Raw genomic sequence first — 19,274 nt, forward strand, 5'->3', positions numbered from 1 at the left:
TCTAGCTTTGCATGGATTTGGTTGAGGAAAGGAGATAGATTACCCTGGATTAACACATAGACTACTTTTTATCCCGGAAAATCAAAGATTAGGATAGTCAGCTACATACCTATTTGTCTTTCGTACCCTCGTAGCTTTAGTTTTAAGTTTGCGTAATAATTATCACCACTATATCTTAGAAATCCAACATCTGACCATCAAAAAGAGTGATTAATTACCTATTTTGAATAAATCATTTGACTTTGACGTTGACTTTGACTTTGACTTTCTTTCTTGACTCCCCAGAATCATCAACGCCAGCGTGGTAGGCCGAGGCGACGTTGGCGTGATGAATTAGACAAGTTTACAGTTGCGTGGCCTGAAGAGGCACGGAATAGGAAATGGTGGAAGGATCGGAGGGAGACCTTTGCCCAGACGTGGGACAGTACAGGCTGATTTAGATTAGATTTTACATATTTGTCGGCAAAGTAGGTACCACTCAGGAATAGGTAGGAATCCAATCCCGAATTTCAGAAGTAAAGCAATCCGTGAGTGAGCTGGTAATTCTGGCAGCTGTCCAGGACTCTGCGGCTAAGTCCCCCGGCACATTCCTGCACAGGATATAAGGTGGAAGCTTCACAAAGCGGTACTATTAACATTCAACTATCACTTCGCGTTGAGCTGAAGCCAAATTGTACCTTCTGAAATGAACGGTGACGCAGGACGCTCGACCGAAATTGGCAGCGCACGTGGGTAACATGTTTGCTTTTCACTTGACATTGTATGAGAAAGTTGAGAGGCACGATGATTTTCACTGAAATCAAGCGCGCGAAAAGGGTTCAGGAAAAGTATTTTTGAGAAAAAACTGCTGAATTTATGTTTACAAAGTAAAATTATTTCAACTAATAAATAAATAAACTACGTCTAATGATAAATTGTTTTAGAATTTTCATATCCCTAACCTTATTTATTTACGCCCAAAGTTGTCATTAATTTAGTGTTAAAATAGGAATCTTTTGAGCCTCGTTACTTTTAAATCAATATTTTTTTCAATGTTTTATATATCAATAAACCTAGATAATGACGAGAGAAATCGATATAAGTCTTAGTTTTGTGCGTATAATATCGAATATTGTTGTAATTTCCCTCCTACGTTTGTATGAAGAAAGCACCGAACTGAGTCCCCTGAATTATTTCAAGTACTTAGTACTTGTATTCAATAGATTTAGGGGTTCATCACCATCATGCTTAAACCATCGCCAGCCCACTACTGAGCATGGGTCTCCTCTCAGAATAAGAGGGATATAGGCCTTAGTCCACCACGCTGGCAAATTGCGGATTGTTAGACTTTACACACCTTTGAAAACATTATAGAGAACTCTAAGGCTGAGATCTATAGAGCGCAAGATCAAAGATCTCAGACTTAAGATTGAGTTAAAACGAGACAGATTTAAAATGTAACAGATAAAACTCTGTCTCAAGTCTGAGCTAAGTCAAAGTGCGCTCTATTCATTCCTCACGATGTTTTCGTTCACCGTTAAAGCAAGTGATAATTAAATTAATTGCTTAAAACGCACATAACTCAGGAAAGTTAAAGCTGCGAGCCCGGTATAGAATCCACGACCTCTCTATAATAGGAGACGGACATCTTAACCACTAGGCTATAACAGCTCTTAGCCATTAATATCAGTAAACAACAATGAAAGCCTTGGAAGTTTATAAAAATCGTCAGTACCCGTAGTACAAGATTTTACGTCTCACCAAACCAAACCAAATTCGAGAGTCGAAATACTTCCGCGTTACAGTAAAATGGACCTAAACAGCCTTGAATTGAAGTCAAATATTCAATGCCACTGATTTTAATTTCGCAATGTTTCCGCTTGGAGCGCTGGCTGTAGAAGTGTAGACAAACTTGAGCTTTAAAACAAGGCGTTTAAGATCCAGTTTACTGTAACGCGGAAGTATTTCGACTCTCGAATTTGGTTTGGTTTGGTGAGACGTAAAATCTTGTACTACGGGTACTGGTCATGAAAAAGTCGAGACACCCCGTTGTTTTCTAATATCAAAACACGATCAAACGACCATACTCCGCCCAACCACCGTTAGACCGAGCCGAATACATACACAAATAAATAGTTTTCATACTTATTCTCACACGGGAATATAACCTTTATAAATATAGGGATAAAGGTAAAACTGGCGTAACATAATAATTTAATCGGAGGACTGTATGTCTATTACGTTCTCAAAAGCATTTATGCGTTGACCGCATACGAGAAGCTAATGTTTCGATAAAAGGTAATGTTGGCGACTTTTATACCAACATTCCTGTATCAAAATATTTGTTTTATGTCCTTTGATTACTTACTCGTATAGAAATGATTTTATTAGGGCTCCGTAAATGTATTGAACGCATCGATGTATAACGTAATATTTTAAAATCCTATATCTGCTAGTCTTTTTAAAATGCCAGCATGGATTATTTTAAAACTGATACTAATATAAAATTCAAACCCCTAATTTTTTTATGAATATTGGTATTTTTTACTGTACCTATATTGAACGAACCTTCGAGCATTTCGGCAGTGAAAGTGTATTTTGGTAGTGATTCTCTCAAATTGTTACATATTTAGGTTTGACTATGTAGTTTGATTATAATTTAGTTTTAACGATGGGGCTGGCATATAGATCAGCTGTAAAAGCCCCTTACAAAATGTCAGATTTAAAAAACCTCTAATTTATTATTACCTAAGGTGTACCATTCAGGGGTTACAAAAATCCTTTCTTAGCTGATGCCTACGTCATAAGAGCTATCTGAACCAGCCCGATTCCAGTGGTTTGAGCAATGCGCTGATAGATAAGTATTGATTTGTGCAACCCACTTCACCTTTTTTGATGATCAAAGTTTAGCGGTAACCGTAACGTAGCTTTAACCTTCTGTTAAGAACTGGCCCTGAGACACCAAACTAAAGTAGAAACGAAATTCTGAACCAGTGGTAAATTAAATTGTTTGGCGTTTCAAAAGCACTTGTAAAAGTTTACTTGAATAAAAATATATTCTATTCTATTCTATTCTAAGATGTTACAAGTCTTGCCGGCATAGTTCGCTAATTATTAACAGGTTCAAGCAGAGTTGAACCGTGTAGTTTAACTTAAACAGTTTATTTCTTAGCAAGCGTGTACCTATGGAGTTTAATTACGCCCAACTTAAAGTTAAAGCAATTCACATACTGGAAACCTTTTAAGGAGACCGTTTGCAGTTTAACTTAACTTTTGCAGTTAGAGCGATTACGCACTGCACTTCGGTCATCCGAGTTCTATCCGTCATCCGTCAGAATACCTACCAGCGATTATCTACGATCATCAGTACCCTTATTATAAATGCGAAAGTGGTTTGTTAGTTTGTTGGTTTGTCCTTCAATCACGTTGCAACGGTGCAACAGATTGACGTGATTTTTATGCATGGGTATTGGGTATAGGTAAAGTCCTGGAGAGAGACATCGGCTACTTTTTAACCCGGAAAATCAAAAAGTTCCCATGGGATTTTTTAGAAACCTAATTCCACGCGGACGAAGTCGTGGGCAACAGCTAGTCATCTATAAGTAAGAAAGAGACAATACAACGTTTAATTTTCCAAATGCAACGACCATTTTAAAAATAAATTCCTGAACGCCATTGAAAAGATTCAAAAGATCGCACTTTCCACTCAACTAAGTGTTGTTTTAAAGACGACTACCGATACACAGCTACCAGTGGGCTTAGTATGAGATTTCCTCACCAATGTTAAAGAATTCGAGAGTTCGATAACGATAGTTACAGTAAGTACTACCACTTTTATCACATCGGCAAAATTCATCAGCGCAGAAAATCGTAACCTAACGCCGACTTAAACCAAATGTACACAAATGAAGCGTACAGATTTATTATTGCTTCACGTTAAGATTTTAAACACAAGAACAACAGATACTCCTGCCACATTTCACGACAGTTAGTTATCTTCTAACAAAATGTCGAGGCTTCGATGTCACTGGCATGCGTCAATGTTAGTACATTTGACGCAGGTAGTCCTTCTCCCTCACTTCCCTCACTCTAGTTTACTCTGCTCCTGGTACGGACAGACGTGCTCAAAAAAAGCGTGCTTTTATGCTAGCTTAATGTTAGCATGCTCATGCAACTGTTCACATTTGCCAGCAATAAGCATGCTTAAATAAACTGTAGAGTTAAGGTACGGACAGACGTGCTCAAAAAAAGCGTGCTTTTATGCTAGCTTAATGTTAGCATGCTCATGCAACTGTTCACATTTGCCAGCAATAAGCATGCTTAAATAAACTGTAGAGTATGTTGTATGTTGTACTGAGTACATGCTAATAAGCAAACCCTGTTCAGACGCGCTCGGAGCACGCCCCCTTCTACCCGCGCCTCAGGTAGCATGCTCGAAAATCAAACGTCGGTTGATTTTTGAGCATGCTCGAAATAACCATGCTCATTACATGACACACGTGCTACTAATGAGCACTTGCTCAATAAAAGCATGCTTTCGTGCTAGTAATGAGCACGTCTGTCCGTACCTTTAATATCTGAGATTTGCGCGTACAAAAGATGATGCGTAGGCAACAACCAATAGCGGACGGACGAGATCTATGATTGGTTGAGATATTTTCGCACCATTCGAAAATAAGATTTCTACGCAGTTACATTGGCCTAACTTATAATTGGTAGTAATGTACACGGATCTAAAGATCGTAGATTAAAAGTCAAAAATTCAGTACCACCTATTTAATATCGCACCGCTGCCGCTTGGAACGTTAGCTACAGATGAGGTGTAAAATCTCATTCTAGATCTAGGACAAACTTGAGCATAAAAACAAGGCTGTTACGATCGATTTTAGTATAACGCTAAAGTATTTCGCTCGCTCGAATTCTATCAACGTTAGTGAGGTGTAAACCTCATACTAAGCATTCAGTAGGTATACTAAGGTAATGCTCTGGTGCCATTAGATACCAAGTGCTCTATAATTTTCCAGCTTCCATTTTAGAAACGATATCACTTTAGCTTGAGCGCAGCATGAAATGATAATAGCTTGTTAATGTTGGAACAGCTTTGGTAAGATTTTGTCCTAAATCCTTCGAATTAGGACACGGAATGTTTTTCCCACGCTGTTGAAATGTCCCAGCTTTCAGACTTTTTAGAATTCCGTACCTCAAAAGATTTTATGGAATCCTAAAGCTGGAATCCGAAGGGTGCCTATTACTAAGACTCAGCATTCCGTCCGTCCGTCCGTCCGTTGTACTCCGTGGTCCGTCCGTCCGTCTGTCTGTCTGTCTGTCTGTCTGTTTGTCTGTTTGTCTGTCTGTCAGGGGGCTGGCTGTATCTCGTGAACCATCATAGGTAGAGACCTGAATTTTTACAGAATGTGTATTTCTATTGCCGCTGTAACAACAAACATTAACATGAAAACTAAAAAAAAGTGTTATTTCTCATACAATGGTACGGAACCTTTTGTGTGCGAGTCCGTCTCGCACCTGACCGATTTTTAAAGGATTTATTTTGGTATGAGGAAAGGACGTTCTCAGAGCTTCTTAACTTTTTAGCGTCCAATTTAGGCAGTGGTCCGACCGCCGCCGCGCCGGCGAGAAAACGACTAACTATCGGCGATTTTCTCTTTCAAAAAACGCACAATAAATGTGCATTCCGTGTAAACGAAAGAGATGCATATATCAAAAGTTGCTCTCTGACTGTTCACACTGCCGGCGACGACCCGCTTTACTAGTTTTGTCGCTGTGCGACGAGCTTTCAAAAATAAACTCGCTCAGCGATATTCGTTCAGCGATACTCGCTTGCTTGAACACGTGTAACGCGCGCGCAGGTTTGCACAATACTGAGCGACCGCGTGCGGGCGAATGGAGCGAGTAATCGCTCGTCGCACTTGCACACTAGCTTATAGCCCGGCGACAAAACTATCGAAACTGCACACTCGCTTCTCGCTGATCGCCAACTCGTTTAAGTTTCTAGTTCTACTCGTTTCTCGTTCATCGTCGGCGGTCGGACCACTGCCTTAGAGACCAATCCTACGTAACATAAAGCTGTATATATATACAATTATACAACCTTGTTAATGTGTTGCAACAGCTTTGCAGGATCTACCTTAAATCAGCTAATCCTTTAGAATTGAGGAAAGGCTTTTGGGGCTTTAGCGAGCTGCCCTGAATGGCTGCCAAAACGTTTCGGTTTTCTCATAATAAAATTTCGAAATATACACCTAAACTAATAGCAGGTAGGTAGATAAACCTGAATAGCTATCGGTAAAGGAAAACATTGTGAGGAAACCTGCATTTCTGAGAGTTTTCTTCTCAATCCATGAATTCTCAAAGGCGTGCAGTGAAATGTGCCAATCTGCGCTTGGCTAGCATGCTGGACTATGGCCTAAGTATACTTTTTTCATTCTAAGAGAGGACTCGTGCTCAGTATAATAGGCTGGCGATGATGATGATGATAACATGGATGTTTGTAATTACGTAATTTTTTTGCAAATTGATTAATATTTTTTAACAAACTAAAGGCATTAGAAATTATTATTAAGTAAAATTTACCTTAAGTTTTTTATATGGTTTACCTAATTACCCATTCATAATACCCATTAACCCATACCCCTTTGGTTTCTATACGGCATCGTACCGGAACGCTAAATCGCTTGGCGGCACGGCCAAACCTCAGAGACCTCGCACCAGATCAGACCAGAGAATATTTAGAAATTATAAAATTCCAAATTTCCCCTACCGGAATCGAACCCGAGACCTCGCACTGATAAGACTACAAAAACAAAGAGTTCGTTTCCGCGATTTTAGAAAATAATCCACAAGAATCGCGAACAAAAGCAAGTAAAAACTAATTCTATTCTATTCTATTCTATGATAACACTGAAGTAAATCACGCTTGGGGCCTGAAAGCGGAATCCTCACAAACAATTTGGGAACAAGTTTCCCAAAAAAGGGTTTATTCCACACGGATCGGAACGGCCGGTCCCGATACACATTTCGGGGATTTAAAATCAATTTCGCTCTTTGTACTACCGAACATATTATTTTATCAAGTACTAGTGGCCCGCCCCGGCTTCGCACGGGTGCTGTGTAAATACTTCTGTCAGTGTGGTTATCTTCTAAATATATAAAACGAAAAGCTGACTGACTGATTGACTGATCTATCAACGCACAGCTCAAACTCCTGGACGGATCGAACTGAAAGGCATGCAGTTGCCGAACCATTGGTAAATTAAAACTACCTGACTATTCTTAAGCACTTGTAAAAAGTTTACATGAATAAAAAAACATTCTATTCTATTCTATTCTATTCTGTTGGCTATTATGACTTCTAAGAAAGGGTAATTATTGAAATTTGTGTAGTCCACAGTCCACACGGACAAAGTCGTGGGCATAAGAACATTATGGAGAACTCTCAGGCATGCAATTTTAAGTTAAGTAAAGCAAGTGAAATATAATATTGTTTAAAACTCACATAACTCTGAAAAGATGTATTATAGATATAAGATAATAGTAATAACCTTGAAATCGTTAAGTTAAATTAAAACAAAAGTTTATCCGATGAAAGCACAACTTTATGAATCAGAACAAATCCCATAATCTTAAAACAACAACCCGTCTTATAAAGCTGCAAAGTCAAATCCAAACTTAATATTTTCAATGTAAATATTATAACAGTGTAGACTAAGCCCTTAAAGTTAGGACTTGAAAACTCAAGCCTACAGAAAAGTTTATATAATGGTTACAGCGGCATCCTTTGTCGGAGACCGCAACGGCAAAAGTCTGACTGGATTATGATTTTAGCTTTGTTCTGAAATATTAGGTTGCTAAGGCGCTGCGGTTACCTAAGTTCTCTTCACTCTCGCACATTCTAAAATCTATACTTATGGTATAAATGCGAAAGTGTTTGTTTGTCCTTCCTTCACGTCCTAACTAAGCAACAAATCGACTTGATTTTTTGACTTAGAGATAGTTGAAAGGACGGAGAGTAACACAGGTTACTTTTTGTCCCGGAAAATCAAAGAGCTCCCTTTCCCCGGGATTTTAAAAACCTAAACGGCACATACGAAACGATTTGCTTCCTAGTTTATGATCGAATCGCTAGATAGAACGCCCTTTCGGCATCAGTTTTTCTATCCACTTTAAAGGTACCTTCAAGTTACGAATGAATAGGCATCTTCTATGCAAGCGCGGTTTATCTTAGGCTGCATCATCACTTGCCATCGTCTGATTGCAGCCAAGCGCTAGTCTATACATTGAAAAAAAAATCATTAATATAAGTTTATCCGGTGAAACCACAGCTTTATATTTAGCTGATATACTTTGCAAATGCCGCTTTCAGCTCTTTCAGTCTCAAATTGTGATGACTTGTACCAAGTTACGTCTGAGACATTACAGTCGGAATAATGGACTAAGAGCCCGGGAGTGCCAGACCTTCGTTATTTTATAAAAGGTGAAAGTGAAAGTTTCTCTGCGTATTGTCCCCAAGACAGGACGGAACGATCAGCGACTATGAAGTTTGGATCATGGTGGCTTTGGGAGATAAGATAACTAGGTAAAAAAGGTGTAAAATTTCTTACGTCAAATTATAAAGTGTAATTTTTTTAAGTATATTTTCTTCGGAGTAGTATTAGAAATCACCATCGGTTGCCACGACACTAACGGCTGCACTCAGAGTAGCTTAATCGTTACTTAAGGCTATTAGTATGGATAAGGAATGCTTTAAGTAACGATTAAGCTACTCTGAGTACGGCTGTTAATGTTTGGCAACGCATGACGTGATTTCTAAATACTATTCTGAAGAAAATACAAAAAAAAATGACTTGATTTCTTGACTACATTTATGACCTTTTATCTCCCAAAGCCACCATGATACAAACAAACGTTACTCCCAGTGTTGGGGACAATAGAAATAAACTTTCAGCTTTTATAAAATCACGATGGTCTGGCACGCGCCGGCTCTTAGTCCATGAGAAATTACAGTCGGAATAAGTTTGTCTTTGAGATAAATATCTGCACAGATTCATTTATTTTGTCGCTATTTGACTTGATGTTATTTGGAGTGGGTACTATGTTTGATGTTTAATCCCTTACTAACTTATGCCCTCGGTTTCGTCCGCGTGGATTTACTTTGAAGCGGTGATAGCCTAGCAGACAAGACGTCGGCCTACTATTTGGGGATCCGTCGTTTGATCCGCAGTATTTTTGTGAGCTATACCTACTTGCTTTAACAGTGAAGGAGAATATCGTTAAGAAACATGCATGCTTGAGATCTCCACAATGTACACAAAAATCGTTTGAAGAACTATTATTTATCTATGTAAACAGAATTATATAGTATATTGTAGATATATGTATATGGGTATATATAATTATATATATTTGTGTATTATTAGAATGTACTGTGTATGTAGTCTAATTTATAATAATAACTAGGGCCATTTTCGGCTGCCGCACCAACCCGTGCTTTCGTGATTCCTTTCGTCAAAGGTTGCCTGGACGAGATCGCTTTAGCGATAAGGCCGCCTTTGCATGCTACATCTATTAGAATAAGATCCTGTATTGTGTTTTTTCAATGTTTACTTTGTGTTGTGTGCAATAAAGTGTCAATAAATAAAATAAATAAAATGTTCTCAAACGTGCAAGTCTGCCAATCGGTACTCGGCCAGCGTTGGGGACTATGTCTACCCTTCACTTCTGAGAGGAGTCATGTCCTAAGTAACTGGACTACCAATGGGTTGAGGCGCTGATTTTAAGATGCCTTTGGAATTTCCAACAAAAATAATCCGTAGTGTATCCGTTTAGTACACCCCTTCTCCTTACTCTATGCCTAGGCCCGGCCGTAGAGTATATATCCAAGAAATAATGGCTACCTATATTATAAATACGAAAGTGAATTTGTAGGTTGGTTTGTCCTTCAATCATGCCGCCATGGAGCAACGAATTGACCTGATTTTTACAAGGATATAAATGAAGACCTGGAGAGTAACATAAGCTACTTTTTATCCCAGAAAATCCAAAAGTTCCCACAGGATTCTAAAAAATCTATATCCACGTGGATGAAGTCGGAGGCATTAGCTAGTTGTCTTCCAAATTTCGAATATCTGGGTTCATCGGCCAGAAACAAATTGAAAAGATGATCAATTCAGCTGCCAGGGGATCGCCGGCTGATATCAAAAGCGCTACCGATTATGATTAATGATGATAACAGGAATCATGGCGGAACCTCCGGGACGACGGAAGTGGACCTCTGATGCTGCCCATTTGTAATGCTGATATCTGGCACATTGACCAATCTAGCTGTTCACTAGTTATTGGCCACGATTTGTCATGGAAAATTCAGTAAGTACCAGTTGTAAAAGTTGGTCTTGTCCACATTGAGTCATTGGCTTGTGGCCGCGCAGGCTGGCGGCTTTGAAAAAAATAGTGTTTTGGGCGCTTATTTCGTTTATCCACCATAAAACACCCACTCTAGGGTGTAAACTCGGACACAAGTTTCTGAATATACACCCTAGGGTGAATTATTCAGGGTGACTAAAACGCTTTGGGTATAAAATCAAATAGATCATCAATTCTGCGGCTCGTATATCAAAAGCGCTACCGATAATGATTAATGATGATATCAGGAATCATGTCGGGACCTCCGGGACGACGGAAGCGGACCGCTGATGTTGCCCATTTGTTATTCTGATATCTGGCTCAGTGACCTATCTAGCTATTGACTAATTGTTGGCCCCGACTTGCCGTGGAAAATGTGGAAAATTCAGTACCGTGTTGATACTTGATTCATGTTGCCACGCAGGCTGGCGGCTTTGAAAAATAGTGTTTTGGGCGCCTTTTTCGTTTATCCATCATAGAACAGTCACTCTAGGGTGTGTACTCGGACACAAGTTTCCGAATATACACCCTAGGGTGGAAGTTTCAGGGTGAATAAAACGCTTTGGGCATAAAATCAAATAGATCATCAATTCTGTTGCTCGTATATCAAAAGCGCTACCGATTATGATTAATGATGATATCAGGAATCATGTCGGAACCTCCGGGACGACGGAAGCGGACGGCTGATGCTGCCCATTTGTAACTCTGATATCTGGCACATTGACCTCCTATATTGCTGTTCACTAGTTGTTGGGCCCCGGTTTGCGATGTAAAATTCAATAAAGAAATCGCGGGAATTATTTAGTACCTTACAAATTTTAATCAATACAATATGTGTAAATTATATAAATGAAAGGGGGGGGGGGGTCCAAGGTCCCAGGCAACTTTTTGGGAATTCAAAATATTAAAATATGTCATGTGACACACTTTAACGGTGAAGGACAACATCGTAAGGAAACCAGCATGCCTGAGAGTTCTCCATAATGTTCTCAATTGTGTATGAAGCCAATCCACACTAGACCAGCGTGGCAGATTGTAGCCAAATTCATCTTTCATCCAGAGACCTGTGCTCGGTAGTGAGCCGGCAATGGGTTGACCAAAATTATGATGATAAAATAGTATATATAATATAGTACAGTTCGCGACAGATCGACATGCCAATCGGGGTGTAAAGCGGGAGGACGCCCCGCAAACCCGCACGTCCCATTATCCCGCACCGAGTTATCGCGAGGGCTGTGCGGGTGTGCGAGGCGTCCCCACCCTGATTGCCATCTCGACCTGTCGCGTACTTTACCTACTTAGATATATACCTACATTTTGTTATTAGTAACATAAAATTACAAATGTAATACATGATTCTGGACGGTTCACTAAGAACTCGATAAATAATAATTTGTTAGGTACACAATCGGAAATCCGATAGATTAGGTTTAAGGCCAGCGCTTACTGACGGAGTGGTGGAGTACAGTTTTTGATAAAACCTTAAATCGACGCTTGTGGTACGATGTAAAGATAAATATCCTTGTATAATTAACTTGTATCTGAGACAACCAAACTGAGTTCACCAAAGCTGGGTTTTTGAATTTGTTAAGAATACTTTATTTCGAAGATTAAATTACCAATTGCAAAAAAACGCTAATTCTTTCTTGTTTACTACTGATAATTTTAGACCTGAGACTGAGAATCAAATTTTCGAAAAATAAAACAGGTGAACTAAACTCTGTAGTTTATGTTGAGATAAAGGTCTGAAAAACCTTCATGGGCATATGCCCAGCTTGGTACGAAGATTTACTTACCACGTTTTTACTGGCAAAAGTCTGACACCACTTTAACTCACGTTGACATAGGGTTGAAATAGGTGCACTGAAAATAAAACACAGGAGACTGAATGCGCGGTGCGATGTGGTTGCATTCGTGCTAAAACAAATTAAGGTTAGTTTGAAAGACGTGAAGTGACCCGCGCGCTCCGCTTCACTCTACTCAGTCGGTGTGCGTCGCGCCTTACGGTTACTGAGCTCCATGAAATCCCCAGTAACCGGAGATTAATTTCAAAGACAATTTGGAAAAGCAACAAAATGGTCCACCGATATCCGATGTACAAACACGGACAGAGGCGTCGTCGACACAGTTTCCAGCCGCAACACAAATAGCTTTGATAAAAGCCGCTTTCATTAAACGGAGCGGCTGATAACACCACAGAATATTTACCTTACAGACGTAGAAGGCTCACTTCGCTAAGACGTTTAAATAAACAGCGACTCTAGTTATGACGCAGTAAAGCACAATTCAGCTCGGTCAGCGCTGCGGATTAAATATACACGTCTCTTTTTCTATCGCGTAAACGACTATCTCTCTCTCTATAGGACTTAACATAGAGCCGTCGAAGGGGCGCGATGCTGTAGGTGTATTTATCAGATCACGTGATCAAGTGACTAGTGAGCCCGGCAACACAAACTATTTTAATAAAATCCGCTTTAGAATATTTAATAGTACCCTTCTCACTCTGAGAGGAGACCCGTGCTCTGTAGTGAGCCGGCGATGAGTTGTTTACTCGTGATAAGATTTGTACGGAAGCTATCGAAGGGGCGCGCCGCGTCGTAGTCTGAACTCTCTTCTTCTCTCTCTCTCTTTGCGTCGAAGTTCTCGGGTCGTGGAACTTAGTGCCCGGTCTGCGGCTAAACAAATTGCTTTGATAAAAGCTTTCATTAAACGGGACGGCTGATAAAACGATAATAATCTCCGGAAGATCCTCGCCCGGCTGCGGAATCACTTATAAATCCACCTTTAGGGTTCCGTGGTGAAATTTCTAATTGGAAATACTTTTGGGGGCGTCCATAAATTACGTGAGGTGTTTTTTGAATTTTCTGTCCCTCCCTCCCCCCTGGTGAGATGTCGTGAAATTTTATTAAACCCCCTCCCCCATCCCCCAATCTCACGTGAGATTTTTCAAAATGTGGGTTTCTTACGTAAACGCGATGGTTACTTGAATGAAATTATTTTCTTTCGAACGAATTTGTGAATGATCTTAATCGTATTACGATTACGCTTAAGATTAAATTTTAAGCATGTACAATCTGGATTAAATGGACCAAAATAGTATAATTTTTTTTTGTTTCAATCAGAAAAAAAAATGCGTGATATTTGCTGAGACACCCCCTCTCTCCAACGTAAGGTTACATGAGATTTGACTCGACCCCCTTCCCCCTTAAACATCTCACGTAATTTATGGACGCCCCCTTTGCCGTCAATATCTGTACATGTTTTGTACCGTACTTAGTGGGTATGTGGTCTTGAACACATTTTAATTTTTTAGGGTTCCGTACCTCAAAAGGAAAAATGAAAGTCGGTCTGTCAAGAAACCCACAGCGTACTTCCCGTTAACCTAGAATCATGAAATTTGACAGGTAGGTAGATCTTATAGCTGACATTCGGGGAAAATTCTGAAAACCGTGAATTTGTGGTTACATCACACAAAAAAAATTAAATTGTGGTAAGATAACTATATCAAGGGGGGTATCATATAAAAGGACTTCACCTGTGCATTCTAAAACAGATTTTTATTTATTTTTACGTATCATAGTTTTTGAATTTTCCTGCAAAATGTCGAAAAAATACGACTGTAGTAGATACGAAACCCTCACTGCGCGAGCCTGACTCGCACTTAGCCGGTTTTTTGTGTATGATGTAACCACAAATTCATGGTTTTCATATTTTTCCCCTATAATGTCTGCTATAAGACCTACCTATCTGCCAAGTTTTAATCAGTCAACGGGATGTACCCTGTAGGTTTCTTAACAGACGGACAGACCACGAAGTGACCTTATAACGGTTCCTTTTTTCCTTTTGAGGTACGGAACCCTAAAAAAGCTGAACATAATATAGAAATATCCATCTACTCCCAGACTATACCTTCAATTAAGCTCGCAACAATCCAAAGAATCACTCGTACCTTTCCCATTTTCTTCGCGATGACATTCTTATTGCCGTGACACATAAACTTTATATCAGCCCCGTAATCCGACACTAATGTGGCCGCATAATCTATTTTCTATCCCTTTCCCGCTTTCACCTCACGCCCATAGATAGATAAGGAGGTGTAATACAAGCAACACGATGCTATATGATCTCATATGACGGGCGAACATGATCCCATTAATAAATCTACAGCAGCAAAGGAACATCTTTCGGAAGTACAACAGATTTGCAACCTTGTTTCTTTTGTAATAGGATTTATTTTTCTCTGTTTGAAGGTTGTCTAATGAATATCACGTCTCTTTACAAGTTTTTTTGCGGTTCGATAAAAGATGTTTGCACGGGATATACACGGTTTGGGAGAGATCGTTATGTTTGGGATAATTTTCTACTTGTACCTACCCCTTAATGTTGTTAAAAAGATTTCTTTTTATGTTAGCAAGTAATTCTGACCTCTTCGGTGAGGCATTTTATGAGGCTGGACCAACGACCTCTATGTACTACGCACTAGATTGGCCATTCCAAACAAATTTTTTTTCGATGTGAGCGTGTAACTTTATGGCCAGTATGTTTGTTAACAGAACAGATTTTTTCGAAATGGATCTGGGACACTCCGAATAGGAAGCCGAAGTCTTAACAACTAACAGCCGTACTCAGTCGCTTTTAATCGTTACTTAAGTTTAGTTAAAACGAAACAGAGAAAATATCTCTCACATAAATCTGTCTCGTTTTAACTCAATCTTAAGTAACGATTAGCGACTCTGAGTACGGCGGTAAGCTATTACTGCTTTCAAAGTCAAAGTCAAATCATTTATTCAAAATGGGTATATCATTGCACATTTTTGATTGTCAGTTGTTAAAGCTGTAAGATGTACCTAGTGGTGATTTTTTGTCCTTCAATAAAATGAAAATCATTATTTCCCCTGAGGAGTTCCTCGCAAAACAAGTAAAGTAGGTGTATTGATATCACTCGCCGCGAGTTTCGCAGACTGAAACTTAATGCTTGAAACCGTTACCTTTAAGCCGATTTCTCGTCGATTGTGTTAATGGTAACTCTATAAACCCTCAAGGGACAACATAGGAAATGAACCTGATTTCTTAACTTATACACTAATTTTTTAATTCACCGTTAAAGCAAGTGATATTAAATTGCTTAAAACGCACTTAACTCCGAAAAGTAAGAGGTGCATTCCCGAAATCGAATCCTGAAACCCCTGAATATGAGACAAAAGTCTTAACCACTAACCTATCACTGGTTTTCCTCAATAAAGTGAAAAACTTTATTCCCCCTGAGGAGTTCGCTCACTCTAGTTCACTCTGGTAGTGCCTTAACAAACCCCACCGTGAGAATGCGAACGTGTTAATGGCAATAAACAAGATGGAGCCACGCCATTGACGAATAAATAATTAATGCCACGGCATGCGTGCCCCCATGTCATTATGGGACCTCGCCCTTTCATTACGGTGAGCTAGCGTGTCGGGATCCACAAAGCGGGCTTCGATTTCAATCAATTATATGATGCACCAATCTACGAACAACTCATCGAACAATCGATTGAATGCGGACAATCGATTGACGATTTATTCGCATTCACAAAAAACAGTCGAATAAAAATTTACAATCGATTGTTCAACTCATTCGATTGTTCTTTAAACTCAATTCGTTAAAATGCTGACCTTATGCTCGCCCTTTCATTACGGTGAGCTAGCGTGTCGGAGACCCACAAAGCGGGTTTCGATTTCAATCAGTTGTATGATGTAGGCCAATCCACGAAGGTCCTGATTGAACTAGCAAAGGGCGATTGTTGCAAAAAAACAATCGAATGAATTGTTGCAAAAAATGAATCGAAGAAACAGTCGAATAAAAATCTACAATCGATTGTTCAATTGTTAGATTCATTCGATTGTTTTTTAAACTCTATTCATTACGAAGAATTAATTAGACCGTATGTAACATTGGGTCAACAAACATCTCTTAAGAAATTTTAGTCAGTTCTAAAAGTTAACCTCCACTTTTTCTTATTTTCAGATGAGAAAACGTCTTCAGTTCGAAGTTTCGGCTTAATAATTGAGGTAAGTTAAAAAATTGATGATTATTATACTAAGTACATGCAAACTGTGGTGGTGTTCCCACTAGATTTCAACGAGAAGATATTCAAGGGGCGGATCAGCATAGTCCTGACAGACCGGCAGGCGGCAACGCGTTGGCGGTTCCTCTGGTGCTGCAAAATTTAATTTAATTTAATTTATTTATTGGCATCCAAAACAGACTACAATAATAATTATAACCTAATTCCATAATACAAATTTTCGCCCTTATTGTAATCCTAAATGGTTGCACAGCATAACCAGAGTTTAAAAAGCACGCAATTATAAATAACAATAAAAATAAATAATAGCCTAATAATTAGTAGAAATTTGTAACTGAATTCATTTAATTATTTTTCTAAAGAAGAACTCATCGGGGACGGTAATCAATTTACATCAGGTGACTCGCCTGCTCGTTTGCTCGCTATTTTTTATTTTATTTAGTATCGTAAAATGTCAGCACATTCCATTTAGATTTAAGATTCACTTTACGTATCCACGTCCATTCATCAAAAGCTGAACTGAGTTGTTTTTAAGTAGAGTGAGGTCCAAGCCATAAGAAATTGCGTGAAATTTAATTCATCCGCAATAACTAGTATCAACTAGCTGCCCCTCTCCCTTTCATAATGTTGCTTGCGGAAAGGAATAGTACTGGATTTGGACCTGTTAGTTTGGTTTGGTTTGGAGATTGTGTGCAAGAGAATCGGCCCCATTATTAGTTTTTATATAGTTTAGTCGTTTGTTCATATTGTGTCGCCCTAGGTGTAATGCTAAGCTGTGGATAGTGTAGTGGATTACATATTTGCCAATTTTGCTAGTTTTAAGTCGTAAGTTAATATATTTTGGCAGAAAAAGTAAGTCGGTGCAACGCACACCGGCAAAGTATTGGACCCATGGCGCGGTATCTTCCTTGATAACAACTCAATCAACTCAAACTTACTTTATTTACTTTGGCATAGAGGCGGCACTGCGCGCGCTAACGTGTTCGTAGGATAATACGGCAGTTTAATTAAAATTAACCGTGACAAAATGTTTTGAACATCCAAATCAAACGTATGAAGTTGCGGACATCGTCTAGTTGAGTAAACAATTTTGACGTTCAGAAAAAAATCGCGATCTACGAATGCAGCCTTCGCCTTAAGTGTGTGACTTGCCCCATTAACCGTGGCGTTAACGGCTCAAGGCAGAGACTAATTATAAGCGAAATGATTAACTCGCCGGCACCTTAAATAGCTGCCTCTGCTTATTATTTATTCACCCTAAGAGGTCTTAATTTGAGGAGTGACTACCGGTATCTCTCTTGGGCTCTATTTATATTGAGGTAAAAATATATCTGTGCCGTGTGGTGACTGCAGATCAGAATTTTTTGTTATTTTTTTGTTCGGATACAAGTTAGCCCTTGACTGCAATCTCACCTGGTGGTAAGTGACGATTCCGTCTAAGATGGAAGCGGGCTGACCTGAAAGGGGTACGGCAGTTTTATATGTATGTTTACGCGTACAAATTTTATTTTAAAACTACCTACTTTATGTTCATAATATGCACATATTTACCTAGAATATTAGACTAAGTACTAACGACAAAGGAATGTGCATTGTGCAGTGCTCAGACAAGCAGCCAAGCGCTTACGAGCACGAAGAAACCAATATTGTTTTTTTTTGTGTGGAAATAAAAATGATCGTGCGAAATGTCGAAAAAATACGACTGTAGTACGGAACCCTCGGTGCGCGAGTCTGACTCGCACTTGACTGATTTTTTTATCTACAGAATCCTTTAGTTCAATTCGTTACTCAGATTTCTTAATCGATATTATTTCCGGTTTAGCTAAATCGGTGAATCAGTGAAGCTCTTTCAGTAAAGTGCTTTGTAAGAGAATGTCTCAGAGCGAATATTCTTACACATTTATTGCACTATGACACAATTTTATTACTTGCTATAAAGAAAATCTAGGCAAGGAAAATCAGGCATTGCAGACTAAAGACTTTTGGGTTTTTTTACGGCGTGCTCAGAGTGATCTCGCACTCATCTTATCCAAGTCCGTGAAAATACGATCCTTTTTATTGTAGGTACGAAATATGACGATGATATTTTTTGTATCCGTATTTTCACGGATTCGGATCGGAAGAGTGCGTGATCGCTGTAAGTCTTTAAGAACCGCTAAGTGCGAGTGCGAGTACAAAAAACATTAATTGCACACGATGGGTTCCGTACTACCCTTACTACTTACCATAACCTGTTAATTTAAGTTTAATATGACATTCTTACTGATAATCGAAACTATTTTATATTAACATACTTGTACCTACTTAATATTACTAAATTATTAACAAAGAAGAAACTAATTGACATTATAACAAACTTAATTAATTAGTGCGATCAATAAATAAAAATAATTTCGATTCAAAATGAATGCCCTATATAATTACATGATAAAATCTATTATAAAATAATGTAACACGTAGTTTGCATGTAATTGTATAATAATTATATATTTAGCATGTATGTATTGTTAATGTACCTAACTTTGCAATGCCCTAACGGGGCTTCATGTAACCATGAAAGCAAATGAATAAATAAATCATAAATCATACTATACAAGATACCTAATGTATAACTATGTGATATTTTTTTTTAATTTTCGTGCCGGCCATTTTGAAATTCACTATCTTGTTTTTTATTATTTGTTCTTATAGCGGTAATAGAAATATATACCCGTGCCCCCTGATACTTTGTTAAAATTTTACCTACCTCTTTACCTAAGATAAGATAAGATAAGATTTATTTATTTGCTTTCATGTAAATTTACATTAATTGATGGT

At 38.8% G+C, this 19,274-nt stretch overlaps 1 protein-coding gene across 3 annotated transcripts in view; it reads left to right on the top strand.

Annotated features, from left to right (window-relative positions):
• kek5 (kekkon 5) overlaps window positions 1-19,274 on the top strand; it is a 261,070-nt gene that overhangs the window by 154,570 nt on the left and 87,226 nt on the right. For all 3 annotated transcript variants that reach the window (XM_069506203.1, XM_069506202.1, XM_034980723.2), the window contains one exon: window positions 16,397-16,440. The gene's annotated coding sequence lies outside the window, so the exon portion shown is untranslated. The remainder of the gene's footprint in view (window positions 1-16,396; window positions 16,441-19,274) is intronic.

Source organism: Maniola hyperantus, chromosome 22 (genome assembly GCF_902806685.2).
Source record: "Maniola hyperantus chromosome 22, iAphHyp1.2, whole genome shotgun sequence".
NCBI lineage: Eukaryota > Metazoa > Arthropoda > Insecta > Lepidoptera > Nymphalidae > Maniola > Maniola hyperantus.